General features: G+C 49.7%; 1 long non-coding RNA gene across 1 annotated transcript in view; it reads right to left on the bottom strand.

Annotated features, from left to right (window-relative positions):
• Nucleotides 1–22,213, bottom strand: part of LOC140386729 (uncharacterized) — an 87,637-nt gene that overhangs the window by 28,138 nt on the left and 37,286 nt on the right. The gene's annotated exons all lie outside the window — the stretch shown is intronic.

The following is a 22,213-nucleotide window of genomic DNA, read 5'->3' as shown; positions in this document are numbered from 1 at the left end:
GTTCCATTCTGGCTTCGATAGTAGGGCCCAGGGATGGCATGTGAGAAGTAACATTCACGCCACAGAAGTGCCTGGCAATGACCATCTCCAACAAAGGAGAATCTAACCATCTCTCAATGACATTCAATGGCATTACCATCACTGAATCCCCCACTATCAACATCCTGGAGGTTGCCATTGACCAGAAACTTAATTGGACTAGCTATATAAATGCTGTGGCAACAAGAGCAGGTCAGAGGATAGGGATCATACGGTGAGTAACTCACCTTGTAATTCCCCAAAGCCTGTCCACCATCTACAAAGCACAAGTCAGGAGTATAATGGAATACTCTCCACTTGCCTGTATGAGTGCAGCACTAACAACACTCAAGAAGTTTGATACCCTTCAGGCCAAAACAGGATTAACACCCCAGCCACAAACATTCACTCCCTCCACCACCAATGCAAAGCAGTAGCAGTGTTCACCACCTACAAGATGCACCGCAGGAACTCACCAAGGCTCCTTATGCAGCACCTTCCGAACCCATGATCACTACCATCCAGAAAGACAAGGGCAGCAGGTACATGGGAACACCACACACCTGCAGGTTCTAATCCAAACCACTCACCATTCTGACTTGGAAATATATCGCCGTTCCTCCACAACCACTGGGTCAAAATCCTGGAACTCCCTCCCTAACAGCACAGTGGGTGTACCTACACCACATGGACTGCAGCGGTTCACCATCACCTTCGGGAAAGCATTTCGGGAAAGGCAATAAATGCTGGCCCAGCCAGCGAAATCCACATCCCTTGAATGAATAAGGAAAAGGGGTCGCCAAGGTTTTACTCCTTCGGCAATCATTGCTATTAGATCCATTGGTCTACCTTTAGTTTCCAAATCCTTTCTCCACAGCAGTTTGCATCTGATGAAGGTGATTCTGTACCTGGCTGAAACCAGTATGACAACAGCTTGGATTGCAACCACTTGCCAACATTTGCAAGCTCTTATATTTTCGGCTTCTTCCAGGGAAGTTTGGAAACAGCTAATTCAAATCATTTTATCATACCTCCTGTCTATAGTAACAAAATGTGTTCCACTTTGTAATTGAATTTACCTCCATGCATTCAGCACATCGTTGGACTCAGTGAAGAATATTGGACATTCTGCATCATTTGGTGAATGAATGAATGAATGTTCTCCAAAGAGAGCTTGAATATTACTGTTGCTCTTGCATACGTACTCTTGCTTTGAAGATGCTCCAAAGATCTTCATGTCCTATTGGGGCAACTGAGGCCTGTAACCTGAATTAGGTGTATTTGCTCCCTGTATCAGATAAGTGCTCATTCAGCAGTCATGTGACAGGGAACACCAATGCCGTTTTCATATTTCCTGTATCACTGGTTGAGTTGGCGTGGGCGGCATCTCTGAAGATGCTGCCAAGTGTGTGTTGCTGTGTGAGTATCACTGAGTTTACAAAGCAAATAAGCCCACGTACCATGCTGAGTGTGACAAGCGCTCACCACTGGAATTACTTTTCATCTGGGCAGTTAGCTGTGTGGGACCAACACTAAGGTAGTCGACAGCTCTCATACAATGCAGCTCACGGGTTTGGAGAAGGACGGTATAAAAGTAGGAAATAAGTCCACAGATATCATAAACTTTAAATCATCAGAAGGGTGGCAGGGTGGCGCAGTAGCTAGCACTGTTGCCTCACTGCACTAAGGATCCGGGTTCGATCCCGGCCCCGGGTCACTGTCCATGTGAAGTTCGCACTTTCTCTCCATGTCTGCGTGGGTCTCATTCCCACAACCCAAAGATGCGCAGGGTAGGTGGATTGGCCACACTAAATTGACCCTTAATTGGAAACAAAAAGGAATTGGGTACTTTACATTTATTTTTTAAAACTTTAAATCATCAGATACAAAAATAATTGTATTCGTTGACCCCAACATGGACCCAACTCAGATTTAAGAGAAATGTTCCCCGAGTCTCCACTGTGAGTTCCATAAAGGACAATTTCAATTTACTCTTTACAGACCAAGTGCTGAGAAATGATGTGATCGACCTCAATGACAGTCAAAATGCACGTTTAAAGAAGATGCTTTAAATACAAATGAAAAACACGAGGGGCAGAAAATACTGTTGCCGATAATTCTTAGTGGATTTGCATGATCTTCCTCTGCTCTCTCTTTCAATGCAAGTACTAAACTAATGCTTGTGTTAGAAGTAACATGGAGAGGTATTTGATGTGAGTAGTTAATCTGCGACTCCAAGGACCGTGCCAGGGCAGCGAATAAAATGTAATTTGACCGGTAAACAGCACACAATGTTCAAAGCCCCGTGTTGAAAGAATGATTGAGGGGGCACATGTCTGCTTAGTGTCCAGTTTGTTAAAAAGCTCAGTACAAAGAAACACAGAATTGTAAAGGTTACAACGGGGTCAGAATTTACACAGATCAGACTAATGACCCATTCAGACCTCCCACTGAATCACACACAATGATCGACTAGGAAGTGTTTGGTTTTGTTCCTACAATTTCAACCTCTTTGCTGTTGCCCGCAATCTCTCTGCCCTCCTATTGTTTCCTAGGTGTAGGGTTGCTCTGTCCAACTCTTCACTCAACGCCTAAAGTTCTGGTTCTGGCAGGGTTTTGTATTGAAGGAAGAAACATAGTGGTTAAAAATGCATGGTGATATATTGCTGAATGAATAGTAATGACTTCTAGTGTGTGTGATGGGAAGGTAATTTGTAATAAGAGGACTATCTCGGTACTTATATTGTAACTAAGCATTTTGGATTCTGTTTCAGTCTGAAAGAGCAATCTCACCTTCTGCTTAGTGAAGATTTGTCTCTTCAAACTATTAGACAGTGAAAGCAGTGACATAAAAACAAAATACCGTGGATGCTGGAAATCTGAAATAAAAACAGAAACAATGGATAAACTGGAATAAGCAGTGGCATGTGTGGTACTGAACAACACGTGTCAGTAAGATTAAGGACTGTACTCACCTCGGATGGCTGTTGGGTGCTCACATGGTGAGTATGGACTAGTGAGGGAGGAAATAAAAAAGCCCGGATTTCTCTAACTTGTGGTGATTCCGGATCACTTCATGGATTGCTGATCACTATCCAGAGACTCTTTATCACTATTCCGAGATTCATGATCACTATCCAGGGATTCCCGATCGCTATTCAGGGATTCCTGACCAGAAACTCTTGATCACTGTCCAGGGATTCCTGATTCCTAACCAGAAGTTCCTGGTCACTATCCAGGGATTCCTAATCCCTATCACGAGACTCCTGATCCCTAGCTAGAGTCCTGATCACTATCAAGAGAATCATGATCCCTCTCCAGGCATTCCTGATCCCTACCCAAAGATTCCTGATCCCTAGACAGAGACTCCTGATCACTATCATAGATTCCTGCAGGGAGGTGGTCCACCATGACTGAGGGCAGGATGGTACTTGACTGTGATGACCCCACAGTTGAATAGCTTTCCGACATGCACTGACAAGCTAAATACAAGAAGAATAACTTCAGTGAGATGCCAGAAGGTGACTACAACTGTACCTTACCAAAGGGAACACGGAAGAATTTGAAGAAAAAGCAATGGAGGCAACATGTACTGCCACACGATGTTAACCTTAGAAGTGAGCATCTGTTGACTGGTAGGCAATGAGTTAAGGTTTTTGGAGAAAGGGAGTCTGTCCATTGGCAATGGAAGTTTAAATGTACGGAGACTGTCTGACCTGGTAGTGAAAGGTTAGAAAGGAATTGGTGCTTGTGCTCTAGCTGGTTGGGAGAGGGCTTCTTATTACCAATTGTCTCTCCTGCAAGCAGTGACATTCCTCGGGTCTCTGGTAATAAGCTACCTCAAATCTAGACGTGATGAAGCATTAATGGATTGGGCCTGGGGGTGCTTTAAAGCAGGCCCAGACAGGCAAAATCTAAGGCATTGTTACCAGCACTCCCACGTGTTCAGGCCAGTTGCCAAACACAAAGAGAACTAAGGTGGTGAAACTTTAACTGAGAAGCATTCAACGATTTTCATATCAACAGAAATCAGCTAACTTTATTGATAGTGGGCCAATGCAATTAATTTACAGATCCTGTGGAAACCTCACATTAAAGTTTCAACTCTTAACTCTCTCAAAGTACCCTCATGACTTCAGTGTTTGAGGTGAGAAACAGCCCTTAAATTTAAGTGTCCCTGTTTGTGAATAGTGGGTTTTCTGGGTTATTGTTGAAGTTGTGCCCCACAGTGTAATTGGCGCACTATCAATTACGACGAGACATGGAGTAGAGAGTAATCGAGGCTTTATTGCACAGAGATGTGTGGCCTCCTAAAGCTGCTGCCGAAATGGCTGCAGTTCGGAGAGCACACACATTTATACTCCGCCTACTGGGCGGAGCCAGCAGGCAGGGATCTACCCCCGTACCTGTAGTACAGGGGCCTTAGCGTAATACCCTCGTATGCAGTGCAGTACATACAATATAATACAACAGTGGTGACTACCACATTCACCCCCTGTTAAAAATGAGTCCAGCGGGGGAATTAAAATTTCAGAGAAGGTTACAAATGTAGACGGTCTGGTGTCTTGATCCGTCGTTGAGAGCGCCGCAGTGCTGGTGGCGAGTCAGGTGTCGGCTCGGTCGTCGGTGACTCCGGGAGCGTGTCGACATCCTCTTCATCCCCGGGTGGGACCAAGGGGAGGATGGATTGTCCTGGAGCGAGGGCTGTGGTGGGGTGCGCTGGGGGAAGGGAGGGTGGTGCCGGGGCAGGGGGGGGACCCAGCTGGTGCCTGGTCCCTGAGGGAGACTGTGTCTTGGCGGCCGTCGGGTTATGCTATGTAGGCGTACTGTGGATTTGCGTGGAGTAGCTGCACCCTTTCGACCAACGGGTCCGCCTTGTGGAGTCGCATGTGCTTGCGGAGGAGAACGGGTTCTGGAACTGCCAACCACGTTGGGAGCGAAACCCCGGAGGTGGACTTCCTGGGGAAGGCAAAGAGACGCTCATGGGGGTTTTCGTTAGACACCGTGCACAGGAGCGACCAAATGGAGTGAAGTGCGTCGGGGAGGACATCCTGCCAGCGGGAGGCTGGGAGATTTCTGGACCGTAGGGCCAGCTGGACCGCCTTCCAGGCTGTCCCATTCTCCCGCTCCACCTGCCCGTTTCCCTGGGGGTTATAGCTGGTCGTCCTGCTCGAGGCAATGCCCCTGTTGAGCAGGTACTGGCGCAGCTCATCGCTCATAAATGAGGACCCCGGTCGCTGTGGACATAGGCTGGGAAATCGAACAGAGCGAAGATGGTGTTGAGGGCTTTGATGATGGTGGCAGACGTCATATCGGGGCATGGGATGGCGAAGGGGAATCTGGAATATTCGTCGACCACATTGAGAAAATACGTGTTACGGTCGGTGGAGGGGCCCTTTGAAGTCCACGCTGAGGCATTCAAAGGGGCGGGAGGCCTTCACCAGGCACGCACGGTCTGGCCGGTAGAAGTGCGGTTTACACTCCGCGCAGACCTGGCAGTCTCTGGTGATAGCCCTGACTTCCTCGATGGAGTAGGGCAGATTGCGGGCTTTAATGAAGTGATAAAAGCGGGTGACCCCTGGGTGATAGAGATCGTCGTGCAGGGACCGGAGTCGGTCCACTTGTGCGCTGGCACATGTACCTCGGGACAGGGCATCGGGGGGGCTCGTTGAGCTTACCGGGGCGATACAAAATCTCGTAATTAAAGGTGGAGAGCTCGATCCTCCACCGCAAGATCTTATCGTTTTTGATCTTACCCCGCTGTGTGTTGTTAAACATGAAGGCAACCGACCGTTGGTCTGTGAGGAAAGTGAATCTCCTGCCGGCCAGGTAATGCCTCCAGTGCCGCACAGCTTCAACGATAGCTTGGGCTTCCTTTTCGACGGAGGAGTGCCGAATTTCGGAGGAATGGAGGGTGCAGGAAAAGAATGCCACGGGCCTGCCTGCCTGATTGAGGGTGGCGGCCAGAGCGACATCTGATGCATCGCTCTCGACTTGGAAGGGGAGCCTCTCATCGACCGCGTGTATCGCGGCCTTGGCGATGTCGGCCTTGATACGGTTGAAGGCCTGGTGAGCCTCGGCCATCAGTGGGAAACCGGTGGAGTGGATGAGTGGGCGGGCCTTGTCCGCATAGTTAAGGACCCACTGGGCGTAGTACGAAAAGAACCCCAGGCATCGTTTGAAGGCCTTGGGGCAGTGGGGAAGGGGGAGATCCATGAGGGGGCGCGTGCGATCGGGGTCGGCCCTAGAACTCCATTCTGAACCACATAGCCGAGGATGGCTAATCGGTTCGTGCTGAACACGCACTTCTTGTTGTAGGTTAGGTTGAGGAGTTTGGCAGTGTGGAGAAATTTGGAAAGGTTAGCGTCGTGGTCCTGCTGGTCGTGGCCGCAGATGGTGACGTTATCCTGGTACGGGAAAGTGGCCAGCAGTCCGGTCAACGATTCGGTCCATCTCCCGTTGGAAGACCAGTTAGTGACGCCGAAGGGAACCCTAAGGAAATGGTAAAGGCGGCCGTCCGCTTCAAACGCGGTGTACGACCATCCTGTTTTTCTCCCCCGCTTTCACCACTACCACTTGGGCTCTCCAGGGGCTGTTGCTGGCCTCGATGATACCTTCACGCAGCAGCCTCTGGACCTCAGACCTGATGAAGGTCCTGTCCTGGGCGCTGTACCGTCTGCTCCTGGTGGCGACGGGTTTGCAATCTGGGGTGAGGTTTGCAAATAGAGAAGGCGGGTCAACCTTAAGAGTCGTGAGGCCGCATACAGTAAGGAGCGGTAGGCGTCCGCCAAATTTCAGGGTTAGGCTCTGGAGGTTGCACTGGAAGTCCAGGCCGAGTAGCAAGGCAGCACAGAGGTTGGGGAGGATGTAGAGCCCGAAGCCACTGAACTCTACGCCCTGGATGGTGAGGGTGGCGATGCAGTATCCGGAGGCCAGGGAGATTCTTTGGTTAATGGAGTGTACCGCGAGGGAGCACTGCCTTACCGTGTCGGGATGGACGAAGCTCTCAGTGCTCCCGGAGTCCAGAAGGCAGGCTACCTCATGCCCGTCGACCATCACCTTTGTCGACGTGGTCGCGAGGTTTTGCAGTCGGAACTGGTCGATCGTGACGGAGGCGAGACGCGGCTGGTCGTCGGCGGTTGCAGGCGATGAGCGGCCTGATGAGGTGGGTCCTGAGGCGGAGAAGATGGCGGCGCCCTCGGGCCGCACGTGTCCTGGGGCAGGCAAGTTGGCTCCGCCCATTGGTTGTGAGGCAAGCAAGATGGCGGCGCCCATGGGCTGCACGTGTTGTGAGGGGAGCAAGATGGCGGCGCCCACGGGCCGCTCGTGGTCTGAGGCAAGGAAGATGGCGGTGCCCATTGGCCGCACGCGATTGAGCGGGCCTGGCACACTGCAGCGAAATGTCCTTTCTTGCCGCAGGCCTTGCAGAGCGCGCTCCGCGCCGGGCATCGCTGCCGGGGGTGTTTTGTCTGTCTGCAGAAGTAGCACTTGGGTCCCCCGGGGTTGGTTGGCTGTCGCGCGGCACAGGCGTGGGGTTTAACAACAAAGAACAAAGAACAAAGAAATGTACAGCACAGGAACAGGCCCTTCGGCCCTCCAAGCCCGTGCCGACCATACTGCCCGACTAAACTACAATCTTCTACACTTCCTGGGTCCGTATCCTTCTATTCCCATCCTATTCATATATTTGTCAAGATGCCCCTTAAATGTCCCTATCGTCCCTGCTTCCACTACCTCCTCCGGTAGTGAGTTCCAGGCACCCACTACCCTCTGCGTAAAAAACTTGCCTCGTACATCTACTCTAAACTTTGCCCCTCTCACCTTAAACCTATGCCCCCTAGTAATTGACCCCTCTACCCTGGGGAAAAGCCTCTGACTATCCACTCTGTCTATGCCCCTCATAATTTTGTATACCTCTATCAGGTCGCCCCTCAACCTCCTTCGTTCCAGTGAGAACAAACCGAGTTTATTCAATAGCTCCTCATAGCTTATGCCCTCCATACCAGGCAACATTCTGGTAAATCTCTTCTGCACCCTCTCTAAAGCCTCCACATCCTTCTGGTAGTGTGGCGACCAGAATTGAACACTATACTCCAAGTGTGGCCTAACTAAGGTTCTATACAGCTGCAACATGACTTGCCAATTCTTATACTCAATGCCCCGGCCAATGAAGGCAAGCATGCCGTATGCCTTCTTGACTACCTTCTCCACCTGTGTAGCCCCTTTCAGTGATCTGTGGACCTGTACTCCTAGATCTCTTTGACTTTCAATACTCTTGAGGGTTCTACCATTCACTGTATAGTGAATTTGCTGGGTTTGCTGGGGGTGGTCGCCGATGGGGTCCACGATGGGGTGGCCGCTGGCGGGGTCCACGTGCCCAGGAGGGGTGGGCCGTGCGGTCGGAGCCATACGCCTGTACGTTGCGTGAGGCGACTGTGAGCGAGAGCGCTAGTTTCTTGGTCGCCGCGAGGTCAAGCGTAGCCCCTTCTAAGAGGCGCTGGCGGATGACGGCCGACCCTATGCCCGTAATGAACGTGTCTCTCATTAGCAGGTTAGAATGTTCAGCGGCCGAAACGGCCTGGCAATCACAGTCTCTCACCAGGGCGAGCAGGGCACGCCAGAAATCTTCCACAGACTCACCGGGAAGTTGGTGCCGCGTGGACAGTAGGTGCCAGGCGTAGATCCTGTTTCTCTGCTGAGCGTAGTTCTCCTTCAGTAGCGCCCATGGCCTCTGCGTAGGTAGGCGCATCCTGGATGAGGGGGAAGACATCGGGGCTCAGCCGCGTGTACAGAATCTGGAGCTTCTGTGCTTCTGGGATTGGGTCTGTTGCAGATCCGATGTATGCTTCAAAGCTAGCTAGCCAATGTGCGAAGTCCTTTTTAGCGTTGTCTGCTTGAGGATGCAGCTGCAGGCGATCGGGCTTGATGCGGAGATCCATCTTTGCAAAATCTCTGTGTAATAAATTGATGCACTATCAATTATGACGAGACAAGAGTAGAGAGTAATCAAGGCTTTATTACACAGAGATGTGTGGCCTCCTACAGCTGCTGCCGAAATGGCTGCAGTTCAGAGAGCACACACATTTATACTCTGCCTACTGGGCGGAGCCTGCAGGCAGGGATCTACCCCCGTACCTGTAGTACAGGGGCCTTACCATAATACCCTCGTATGCAGTGCAGTATATACAATATAATATAACAGTGGTGACTACCACAGTAATGCTTTATTATCAGTGCACTGCAGCTAAAGATATCAAGTGGAAATGGCTTTGTATTCTTCGGGGAAAATATGTTTTTTAATATTGTCACAGTGTGTATAGAGTGAAGGAGAATCCCACCGTTAACAGACGGAAAAGCACCTTTCACCAAGTAAACAGATCAAAGTAATGGCTAACAGACCGACCATGGTGTGCCTGCAGTCGGGATATTGTATGCTGATGGGGAAGTGATGTGTATCTTTACCCCTGAGCCTGTGGTGCATGCCATGGGTCATTGATTCCATCTCATCACAGAGATGGCAGTTTAATGACTGGCTGTGCTTTCACGTGAGCAGCTGGGCTATGCTGCCTTTCCCTCATCACAACAGGCGTTAACCATTTCAGCACTGCGGATTTCAGCCATATCCCCCACTGTTCGCATGTGTCTCAACGTGTGGTTCACTGCAGTCTTTTAGACATGGTTTAAGTACCAAAGGAATAAATGCATTGTGCATCATGAATGAAGATCAAAACAAATTTCCAGCAAAGGGCAGTCATTTTAATACTGACCCAGTAAACTTTGCAAACATTGAATATTTTAATTTAGCCTTATTATGGGAATTAAAACCATTGTTTTTGTGCCACCCCACAGATATTGTCCACCTTCCAGTATCTCTGCCAACCACAGATTCTGCCGGCACAAGCCCAGACAATGAGTGTTAGTAGATTATTCGATTGCACAGGCAAGGCTAATCCTAACCTAAGATAAAAGCAAATTACTGTGGATGCTGGAATCGGAAACAAAAACAGAAAATGCTGGACAATCTCAGCAGATCTGATAGCATCTGTGGAGAGAGAACATAGCTAACATTTTGAGTCTGGATGACTCTTTGTCCTATCAGAAAGAAATACTTGCATTTATATAATTTCTTTCATAACCTCAGGATGTCTTGGTGACTTTTGAAGTACATTATTTGGGGGGGGGGGGGGGGGGGGGGCCCTTTAGTGCTGGAGGAAATACATCAGGAAATTTGTGTACAGGGATATAAATGGGTCAGGACAATTGGAAAAACTCCCATGCTCTTCTTTGAAATCGTGTTTGGGGATCTTTAACATCCACTTGAGAAGACAGATGAGGCCTGCATTTTGCACTTGTCAGACCGATTCGCCAAGCATGCAAATTTCGAGGATAGCTGCTGGGTAGCGATCAGGATCAGAAATGCTGTCCACGTTTTTTTCTTTCTTTACTCAGTCACACTGAAGCAGGGGTTCCTCAGGTGTCCTTTGCCCAAACATCTTCAGTTATTTGATCTTCCCTTTATCGTAAGCTCAGAATTGGAGATGTTTGCCGATGAATGAACAATGTTCAGTACCATTCGGAGCTCTTCACATACTGATGCAGTAAATGTCCATATGTAGGAAGACCTGGACAACGTTTAGGCTTGATTTGTTAAGTGGTAAGTGACATTCACGCCACACAAGTGACAAACAATTTCTGTATCCAATGAAAGAGAAGCTAGCCATCTTCCCTTGACATTCAATGGCATTACCATTGTTGAATCCAAACTAACAACATCCCATAGTGTTATCATTGATCAGAAACTAAACTGAACAACAAAGAACAAAGAAAAGTACAGCACAGGAACAGGCCCTTCGGCCCTCCAAGTCTGTGCCGACCATGCTGCCCATCTAAACTAAAATCTTCTGCACTTCCAGGGTCCGTATCCCTCTATTCCCATCCTATTCATGTATTTGTCAAGATGCCCCTTAAACTGGACTAACCATATAAATACTGTAGATACAAGAGCAGGTCTAGTCTCCAGGGAGCAGCCTCAGAGGGTGGAGCATCGGATTGGCGAATGTATAAAGTAACTTACAGCCTAGTCGGCAGGGAGCAGTCTCGGATGGTGGATCATCGGAGCGGCGAGTATATAAAGTAACTTACCTCAGGAATTTGTGGCCTAGTCTCCAGGGAGTAGTCTCGGAGGACGGAGCATCGGAGCGGTGAGTATATTAAGTAACTTCTGGCCTAGTCTCCAGGGAGTAGTCTTGGAGGGCGGAGTATCGGAGCGCTGAGTATGTAAAGTAACTTACCTCAGGGATTTGTGGCCTAGTCTCCAGGGAGCTGTCCCGGAGGGAGGAGCATCCGAGCGGTGAGTATATAAAGCAACTTGCGGCCTCGTCTCCAGGAAGTAGACTCGGAGGGCGGAGCATCGGAGCGGCGAGTATATAAAGTAACTTACCTCAGGGATTTGCGGCCTAGTCTCCAGGGAGTAATCTCGGAGGATGGAGCATCAGAGCAGTGAGTATATAAAGTAACTTACCTCAAGGATTTGCGACCTGGTCTCCAGGGAGTAGTCTCGGAGGGCGGAGCATCGGAGCGGTGAGTATATAAAGTAACTTGTGGCCTAGTCTCCAGGGAGTAGTCTCGGAGGGCGGAGCATCAGAGCAGTGAGTATATAAGGTAACTTACCTCAGGGATTTGCGGCCGAGTCTCCAGGGAGCATTCCCGGAGGGCGCCGGTGAGTATCGAGGATTCCACTGAAGCTGAAAAAACTGAAGCATGGGCGCGATTCTCCGACGCCCCACCGGGTCGGAGAATCGCCGGGGCTGGCGTGAATCCCGCCCCCGCCGTGTCCCAAATTCTCCGCCACCAGAGATTCATCGAGGGCGGGAATTTCGCCTCGCCGTTCGGCGGGCCCACCCCCGCCGATTCTCTGGCCTGTGATGGGCCGAAGTCCCGCCGCTGTCAACCCTCTCCTGCCGGCATGGATTAAACCACCTACCTTACCAGTGGGACAAGGCGGCGCGGGCAGGATCCGGGGTCCTGGGGGGGGGGGGGGGCGTGGGGCGATCTGGTCCAGGGGGGTGCCCCCACGGTGGCCTGGCCCGCGATTGGGGCCCATTAATCCGCGGGCGGGTCTGTGCCGTGTGGGCACTCTTTTTCTTCAGCCTTCGCTATGGTCTTCACTCTGGCGGAGGCGGAAGAGACCCCCTCCCCTGCGCATGTGCGGGGATGACGTCAGCAGCCGCTGACGCTCCTGCGTATGCGTTGCCCGGCGAAGACCTTTCGGCGCCGGCTGGCGTGGCGCCAAAGGCCTTTCCTGCCAGCCGGTGGAGCGGAAACCACACCGGCGCCGGCCTAGCCCCTCAAGGTGAGGGCTTGGCCCCTAAAGGTGCGGCGTCTCCGCACCTTTGGGGCGGCCCGACGCCGGAGTGGTTCACGCCACTCCATTACGCCGGAACCCCCCGCCCCGCGGGGTACGGGAGAATCCCGCCCCTGATGTCATAGTGTGGTAGTTGGTATTAGAGGTATTACGGTACCCTGAATAATGCTGTAAGACCATTGGTGTGGGAGATACCTGAGACTGCTATTTCATTGGTGAAGCCTGCCTGCTGGTTCCGCCCAGTAAGGCGGGGTATAAGAGCCTATGTCTCCCCAGCAGCTGCATTCTGTACCTGCACTGCTGGGGGAAACATCTAGTACAATAAAGCCTTCAATTGTCTCCAATCTCGCTTCGGGAGTTATTGATCAAGCATCACATAGGAAAGCTGTGACCTGATTGGCTGGTAGGGAATCTGTGCCAAGTTTGAAAGAAAAAACGCTGGAAAACAAATTAATTAATTAACTAAGTAGAGATGGCTGGGCAGGTGATGTGCTTGCAGCAGCATGATATGGGAGCTGATAGATCCCATTGCAAGCTGCAGTGACCACATCTGAGCTTCAGACACTGCGGCACATCTGGGAGGGGGAGAGTTACCTGCACACATTGTTTCAGGAGGCAGTCACACCCTGTAGATTAAGTACCTCAAATGTGTCCAGTTGTCAGGGAGCAGGGTGTGGGACTGTGTGTGAGGCAGGTAGAGGGATCATGAATTCTGAAATGAAGGAGCCGCAGCTCTTGACCTTGTCCAACAGGTACGAGGTACTTGTTCACTGTGTGGATGAGGGAAATTACTGTATGGAGGATGTGCTAGCTGATCACTGCTCCATTGTACAGGAGGCCATTCAAGTGGGGGGAGCAAAAAGGCAAGTGGAAGTTGTAGAGGATTCTATAATTAGAGGATCTGTTAGAATCTTTTGCAAGCAGGACCGAGAGTCCCGCATAGTATGTGGCCTGCCGGGTGCCAAGCTGAGGGACATCTATAACCGGCTTGAAAGGATATTGGAGAGGGAGGGTGAGGATCCAGTTGTTGTGGTCCACATTGGGACAAACAGCATAGGCAAGACGAGGGAAGGGGATCTTTTGGGGGATTATCAGGAACTAGGAACAAAATTAAAGAACAAGCCCTCAAGGGTTATAATCTCTGGATTACCATCCGAGCCATGTGAAAATTGACATAGGAATGAGAAAATTAGGGAAGTAAACACATATCTACAGGAGTGGTGTGGGAAAGAGGGGTTCCATTTCATGGGGCACTGGCATTAGTATTGGAATAGGAGGGATCTTTAACGTTGGGAAGGTTTTCACCTGAACTGATCTGCGACCAGTGTTCTAGCGGAAAGGATGAATAGGATGGTCACAAGGACTTTAAACTGGCAAGTGGGGAAGGGAAAGTAACGCTACAAGAAGTATTATGGTTAATGGGAAGCAAAGCTGCAGGTCAGCATGTGAGGAGAAGGTAGAGATTAATAGGAGAAACAAACAGGGCCAGTCTAACGATTACGGAGGGGAAAGGAAATGTAAAAAATCAAAATGTAAGGTGGCTGTGAGAGTGAAAGGCGGGGATGAGACTGAATTTTGTCAGAGATTAATAAAGGAGGTCAGAATGTGTAAAAAGCGTAGTGCACAAGAAAATCCTACAAGGGAAAAACAAATCAGTGCTACATATTTAAAAACCTGTCCCTAAATGCACACAGTATTTGGAATAAGGTCAATGAACTGATGGCACAATACGGTATGATTTGGTGGGGATCACTTAAACATTATTGCAGGAGGATCAGGACTGGGAGTTAAATGTCCAAGAGTACTCAGTATGCAGAAAGGATAGACAGGATGGAACAGGAGGTGGAGTTGCTTTATTGGTTAAAGATTACATCAAGGCTGTATTAAGAAATGATATTGGCACTAAGGGCCAAAATGTTGAATCGATCTGGGTGGAAATAGAAAATGAGGGAAAAAACTCCTTGGTAGGAGTAATTTACAGGCCCCCGAGCAATACTTCCAAAGTGGGGTATGGTATAAACCAAAGAATAATGAAGGTTTGTGAGAAGGCACATTGGTAATCATGGGTGATTTTAATAATAATAAAATAATAATAATCTTTATTATCACAAGTAGTCTTACATTAACACTGCAATGAAGTTACTGTGAAAAGCCCCTCGTCGCCACATTCCGGCGCCTGTTCGGGTACACAGAGGGAGAATTCAGAATGTCCAAATTACCGAACAGCACATCTTTCAGGACTTGGGGGAGGAAACCAGAGCACCCGGAGAAAACCCACGCAGACACGGGGAGAACGTGCAGACTCCGCACACACAGTGACCCAAGCTGGGAATCGAACCTGGGACCCTGGAGCTGTGAAGCAACAGTGCTACCCACTGTGCTACCTGTATGCATGTTGTTTTTATTTTGTAAAATATTTTTATGAAGGTATTTGAAACATGTGGACATGGACATGTCCCAAAACATGTGGACATGTTCCCGCACACCTGTCCTCTACCCCGAAAAACTTGCTCATCCTAGCCGCTGTCATCTGTGCCCGGTGGACTACCTTAAATTGTATCAGGCTAAGCCTGGCACATGATGAGGATGTATTAACCCTGCTTAGGGCATCCGCCCCAGACCAGCCTCTATCTCTCCTCCCTGCTTCTCCTCCCACTTGCCCTTAAGCTCCTCCACCGGAGTTTCCTCCGCCTCAGAGAGCTCCTGGTAAATATCCAATACCTTTCCCTCTCCCGTCCATGTACTGGAGACTACTCTATCCTGTATCCCACGTGGCGGCAGCAGCGGAAAGGCCAGAACCTGCTTTCTCAGGAAGTCTCGCACCTGCAGATATCGAAACCCATTCCCTGCTGGCAATTCAAATTTATCCTCCAAGGTAAGGCTTTCAAGCTGGGGAAGCTCCAGTCTACAAATAGATCCCCCATCCTTCTAATTCTTGCCCTTTGTCATCTCCGGAATCCCCCATCTAACCTATCCGGTACAAACCGATGATTATTATAAATGGGGGTCCAAACCGATGCTCCCTCCACTCTCTTATATCTCCTCCATTGCCCCCAGATTCTCAGAGCCGCCACCACCACCGGACTTGTGGAGTATCGGGCCGGTGAGAGCGGAAAGGTGCCGTTATCAGTGCTCCCAAACTTGTGTCTTTGCATGACGCCGCCTCCATCCGCTCCCACACCGATTCGATTCCCCCCCCCCCCACTTCCTAATCATGGCTATATTAGCCGCCCAGTAGTAATTGCAGAAGTTCAGCAGCGCCAACCCACCCTCACCCCGACTGCGCTCCAGCAACACTTTCTTCACTCGCGGGGTTTTACCCGCTCACACAAGGCCCAAAATAATCTTATTCACCCGATTGAAAAAGGCCTTTGGGATGAGGATGGGGAGGCACTGAAAGACAAACAGAAATCTGGGGAGGACCATCATTTTCACGGTCTGTACCCTCCCCGCCAGTGATACCGGGAGCATGTTCCATCTCTTAAAGTCCCCTTTCATTTGTTCTGCCAGCCGGGATAGGTTTAACTTGTGCAGTGCCTCCCATTCCCTGGCCACCTGGATTCCCAGATACCAAAAGCTCTTTCCTACCATTCTAAGCGGCAGCTCTCCCAGTCTCTTCTCCTGTCCTCTTGCCTGGATCGCGAACATCTAGCCTTTCCCCATGTTCAATTTATACCCCGAAAAATTGCCAAATTCCCCCAAGATTCGCATTACTTCCCCCATCCCCTCCAACGGGTCTGAAATGTGCAAGAGCAGGTCATCTGCGTAAAGCGAGACCCGGTGTTCCCACCCCCCCCCGAACCAGCCCTTTCCAGTTCCTAGAGGCTCTTAACGCCATGGCCAATGGCTCTATGGCCAGAGCAACGGGGAGAGGGGGCACCCTTGCCTCGTCCCTCGGTGTAGTTTAAAATACCCCGACCTCAGCCGGTTCGTACGCACACTCGCTACTGGTGCCTGATAGAGCAACCGCACCCAGTCAATAAAGCCCTCACCAAACTCAAACCTTCCCAGCGCCTCCCACAGGTAATTCCACTCCACCCAATCAAAAGCCTCCTCCGCATCCATCACTAACGCCACCTACACCTCCTCTCCTTCTGAGGTCATCATAATAACATTTAAAAGCCTTCGAACCTTGGCCTTGAGTTGCCTGCCCTTTCCAAATCCCGTCTGGTCTTCCCCTATCACCCCCGGGACACAATCCTCTATCCTGTGGCCAGTATCTTAGCCAACAGTTTGGCGTCCACATTCAGTAGAGAAATTGGCCTTTATGACCCGCATTGCTCCGGATCCTTCTCCCGTTTAAAGATCAATGAAATCGAGGCCTGCGACATGGTTGGGGGAAGGACTCCCTTCTCTCTTGCTTCATTAAATGTCCTCACCAGCAGTGGGCTCAATATCTCTGAAAACGTCTTATAGAATTCAACCCGATAGCCGTCAGGCCCCGAGCCTTGCCCGACTCCATGCCCTCTAGCCCCTCGATTATTTCCTCAATCTCAACTGGGGCTCCCAGCCCTTCCACTAGATCCTCATCTACCCTCGGAAACCTCAACAGATCCAAAAACTGCCTCATTCCCCGGCCACCCCAGCCGGGGGTTCCAACTCATATAATTTACTATAAAAGTCCTTAAACACCTCATTCACCCCCACTGGGTCCAGGACAGTATTCCCGCCTCTCATCTTTACTTTCCATATCTCCCTGTCCGCCTCCCTTTTCCAGAGCTGGTGCGCCAACATTCTGCTTTCCCCGTACTCATAAATCACCCCTTTGCCTTCCTAAACTGTTCCACCGCTTTCCCTGTAACCTCCGCCGCTCCCTCAGTAGCCCCGCATCCGGGGCCTCCCAGTATCTCCTGTCCACCTGGAGACACTGCGATTGCCGAGTACTCAGTAACCACCACCCCCGGTATTAGCGCCCTGCTCAGAACAAAAAAGTCGATGCGAGAGTATACCTTGTGGACATGTGAGAAAAAAGAAAACTCCTTCGCCCTTGGCCGTGCAAACCTCCTTGGGTCTACTCCCCCCATCTGTTCCATAAACCCCTTCAATTTATTTGCCGCGGCTGGCTTCCTCCCTGTCCTGGATTTTGACCGGTCCAATTCCGGATCAATGACTGTGTTAAAATCTCCTCCCATAATCAGGTTATGTGACTCTAAGTCTGGGATCTTACCTAACACCCGCCTCACAAATTCCACATCGTCCCAATTCGGAGCATATATGTACACGAGTACCACGCGCACCCTTCCAGCTTCCCACTCACCATTATGTACCTACCCTCCTTGTCTGACATGATTCTCCCTGCCTTGAATGCCACTCGTTTATTGATCAAGATCGCTACCCCGCTGGTCTTTGAGTCCAGCCCTGAGTGGAATACTTTTTAAAAATAAATTTAGAGTACCCAATTAATTTGTTTCCAATTAAGGGACAATTTAGCGTGGCCAATCCACCTAGCCTGCACATCTTTTGGGTTGTGGGGGCGAAACCCATGCAAACACAGGGAGAATGTGCAAACTCCACAAGGACAGTGACCCAGAGCCGGGATCGAACCTGGGACCTCGACGCCGTGAGGCGCAGTGCTAACCCGAATGGAATACTTGGCCAACCCACCCCTTTCTCAATCACGTCTGGTCTATAATCTTTAGGTGTGTCTCTTGTAGCATTGCCACGTCCGCCTTCAGCCCCCTCAAATGCGCAAGCATGTGAGCCCTCTTGAGCAGCCCATTCAACCTTCTGACGTTACATGTAATCAGCCTGATCGGGGCGATCCCGCACCGCCCCCCCCCTCCCCTGCCCCCTGCCGACTAGCCATCACCCTTTTTAGGCCAGCCTCTAACTCGAGCCTCCACGAGCCCCCCCTCGGGCATTCGCTGTTCCCGACCTCCCATTTGTCCCCTAGTAACAGTTCCTCCCCTGTCAGCAAAGCAGCTCTTCCCCCTCTCCCCTCCCCCCAGCAACAACACTAGAAATCCAGCTTTACACCTGCTCGCCCCCCACTGAGCTTCTATGAGTCAGCTGACCCATGCTGACTTGATATCGCCCCGTCCATGACACCAAGCAGTCTGTCTCCCCATTGTTCTCTCCCACTTGGACAAACATATTAAAAGCATCACATTCCCCAGTAAACGAACATCAGAAAAAAACAGTGAAGAAACAGCCACTTTAGAAAAAAAAACACCCAAAAACAGAACCAGCCCCAAAGACCATCCCCCCTCTAACCAGCTCCCTGCAAGACAAAGTTAACTTTAGCCATCAAAACAGCCCCTTATTACACATAACACTACCTATACTTATACAGCCTTGCACAACAAATCGCCACAACAATGCTCTCCAAGGCTTAAGTGTCTTTTCGTTCACCTCCAGCCTTTCTTCTTTAATAAAAGTCCATACTTTGTCTGATGTTTCGAAGTGGAAGTCCCATTCCTCATGTGTGACCCACAGACGGGCAGGGTACAACATCCGGAACTTCACCCCCTTCTTAAAGAGGGCTGTTTTTGCCCGATTGAACCCAGCTTGCCTCTTGGCCAAGTCTGCGCCCAGGTCCTGATAAATGCCCAGCTCATAATTCTCCCACTTGCTGCTCCATTCCTTCTTGGCCCACCGCAGAACGTGTTCCTTGTCCAGGAATCGGTGAAAGGTTACCACCATCGCCCTCGGCGGCTTGTTCGCTCGGGGCTTCTTCGTGAGGGCTCTGTGCGCTCTATCCACTTCCAGGGCTGAGGGACCGCCTCAGCCCCAATCAGCTTCTTCAACATGTCCGTCACATAAGCCCTCGCATCCGATCCGTGACTGCCTTCAGGGAGGCCGACAATTCTAAGATTCTACCTCCTAGACCTGTTCGCCAGGTCCTCCAGCTTCTCCTACATTCTTTTCTGGTGGTCGTTCATCATCATCACCTTGGTCTCCAGCATGGTTATGTACTCCTCATGCTCGGACACCTTTTTCTCTACCTCCTGGATCGCTCTTCAGTGGGTCTCTTGATTCTGCACAACTTGATCAATCGAAGCCTTAATCGGGTCCAGTGTGTCCTTCTTCAGCTTGGCGAAGCAATCTTCGAAAAACTTCACCAGCTGCTCCGTCGACCACTGTGCCGTCTCCCCGCGGCCCTTGCTCTCCGCCATGCTTTCCCGCGTTACCAGCTCTGCTCGTGTCTTCCTTATAGGACTTTGTCTTCTCACACGGCAACTTCTGGTCCAATTCTCCATACACCGGAGTGGGATTTCTCCTCACTGTCTCACTCTTCACCGATTGATCCCATAAAATCCAGGAAAAAACGGGAGAAAAAGGTCCAAAAGTCCGTCACAGGCGGGAGCTATCAAATGTGCAACCTACTCATCCATGGCCGCCACCGGAAGTCCCCTTGTAGGGATTCTATGATATTACAGTATAAGGTTCTTTGTATTATTTCAGAAAGCTGCATGTTGTTTTAATACGCATATTGACTGGACTAATCAAATTGGCACGGGTAGCCTCGAGGGAGATTTCATAAAGTGATTGAGGGATTGTTTCTTAGAGTAATATGTTCTGGAGCCAACCAGAGAGCAGGCTATTTTAGATTTAATATTATGTCAGGAAGAATGGTTGATAAACAGTCTTGTCATTAAGGATCCTCTTGGAAGGAATGATCACAACATGCTAGAATTACAAATTCAGATTGAGCGAGAGAAGACAGAGTGCCATACAAGAGTTTTAGCAGTGGGCAGAGGTAATTATACAGGCCTGAGGAAAGAGTTGGCCCAAGTAGATTGGGCACAAATAAGTGAGGGTAGGACAATTGAGGAACAATGGCGAATGTTCAGGGAGATATTAAATACCTCTCAATTAAAGTACATTCCTGAGAGCAAAATGAATGGTAAAAGGGAGAAAAACATTCCATGGCTAAACAAGGAAGTCAAGGAAGACATAAAGGCAAAAAACATGGCATGCCATACTGCAAAAGCTAGTGGTAAGCTGGAGGATTGGGAGAACTTTAAGGTTCATTCAGCAAAAGGCTACTAAAAATCAAATCAAAAGAGAGAAGGTGAACTACAAAAGGAAACTAACATAAAACACAAACAAAAAGCTTCTATAAGTATATAGAACATACAACACGATGTTGTGCCGAACCTTTGTCCTAGATTAATCATAGATTATCATTGAATTTACAGTGCAGAAGGAGGCCATTCGGCCCCCTGAGTCTGCACCGGCTCTTGGAAAGAGCACCCCACCCAAACTCAACACCTCCACCCAACACCAAGGGCAATTTTGGACACTAAGGGCAATTTATCATGGCCAATCCACCTACCCTGCACATCTTTGGACTGTGGGAGGAAACCAGAGCACCCGGAGGAAACCCACGCAGACACGGGGAGGACGTGCAGACTCCGCACAGACAGTGACCCAAGCCGGAATCGAACCTGGGACCCTGGAGCTGTGAAGCAATTGTGCTATCCACAATGCTACCGTGCTGCCCTTAAAAACAAATAAATCTACACTATATCATTTTACCGAAATCCATGTGCCTATCCAATAGCTGCTTGAAGGTCCCTAATGTTTCCGATTCAACTACTTCCACAGGCAGTGCATTCCATGCCCCCACTACTCTCTGGGTAAAGAACCTACCTCTGATATCCCTCCTATATCTTCCACCTTTCACCTTAAATTTATGTCCCCTTGTAATGGTTTGTTCCACCCGGGGAAAAAGTCTCTGACTGTCTACTCTATCTATTCCCCTGATCATCTTATAAACCTCTATCAAGTCGCCCCTCGTCCTTCTCCGTTCTAATGAGAAAAGGCCTAGCACCCTCAACCTTTCCTCGTAAGACCTACTCTCCATTCCAGGTAACATCCTGGTAAATCTTCTTTGCACCTTTCCAAAGCTTCCACATCCTTCCTAAAATGAGGTGACCAGAACTGTACACAGTACTCCAAATGTGGCGTTACCAAAGTTTTGTACAGCTGCATCATCACCTCACGGCTCTTAAATTCAATCCCTCTGTTAATGAACGCGAGCTCATCGCTCTATCCACTTGAGTGACAACTTTCAAAGATGTATGAACATAGACCCCAAGATCTCTCTGCTCCTCCACATTGCCAAGAACTCTACCGTTAACCCTGTATTCCGCATTCATATTTGTCCTTCCAAAATGGACAACCTCACACTTTTCAGGGTTAAACTCCATCTGCCACTTCTCAGACCAGCTCTGCATCCTATCTATGTCTCTTTGCAGCCGACAACAGCCCTCCTTACTATCCACAACTCCACCAATCTTTGTATCGTCTGCAAATTTACTGACCCACCCTTCAACTCCCTCATCCAAGTCATTAATGAAAATCACAAACAGCAGAGGACCCAGAACTGATCCCTGCGGTACGCCACTGGTAACTGGGATCCAGGCTGAATATTTGCCATCCACCACCACTCTCTGACTTCTATCGGTTAGCCAGTTTGTTATCCAACTGGCCAAATTTCCCACTATCCCATGCCTCCTTACTTTCTGCAGAAGCCTACCATGGGGAACCTCATCAAATGCCTTACTAAAATCCATGTACACTACATCCACTGCTTTACCTTCATCCACATGCTTGGTCACCTCCTCAAAGAATTCAATAAGATTTGTAAGGCAAGACCTACCCCTCACAAATCTGTGCTGACTATCCCTAATCAAGCAGTGTCTTTCCAGATGCTCAGAAATCCTATCCTTCAGTACCCTTTCCATTACTTTGCCTACCACCGAAGTAAGACTAACTGGCCTGTAATTCCCAGGGTTATCCCTAGTCCCTTTTTTGAACAGGGGCACGACATTCGCCACTCTCCAATCCCCTGGTACCACCCCTGTTGACAGTGAGGACGAAAAG

Source organism: Scyliorhinus torazame, chromosome 12 (assembly GCF_047496885.1).
Source record: "Scyliorhinus torazame isolate Kashiwa2021f chromosome 12, sScyTor2.1, whole genome shotgun sequence".
Taxonomy (NCBI): Eukaryota; Metazoa; Chordata; class Chondrichthyes; order Carcharhiniformes; family Scyliorhinidae; genus Scyliorhinus; species Scyliorhinus torazame.
Note: the sequence above shows the minus strand (reverse complement) of the source record. Positions and strands in the feature narration are given on the sequence as shown.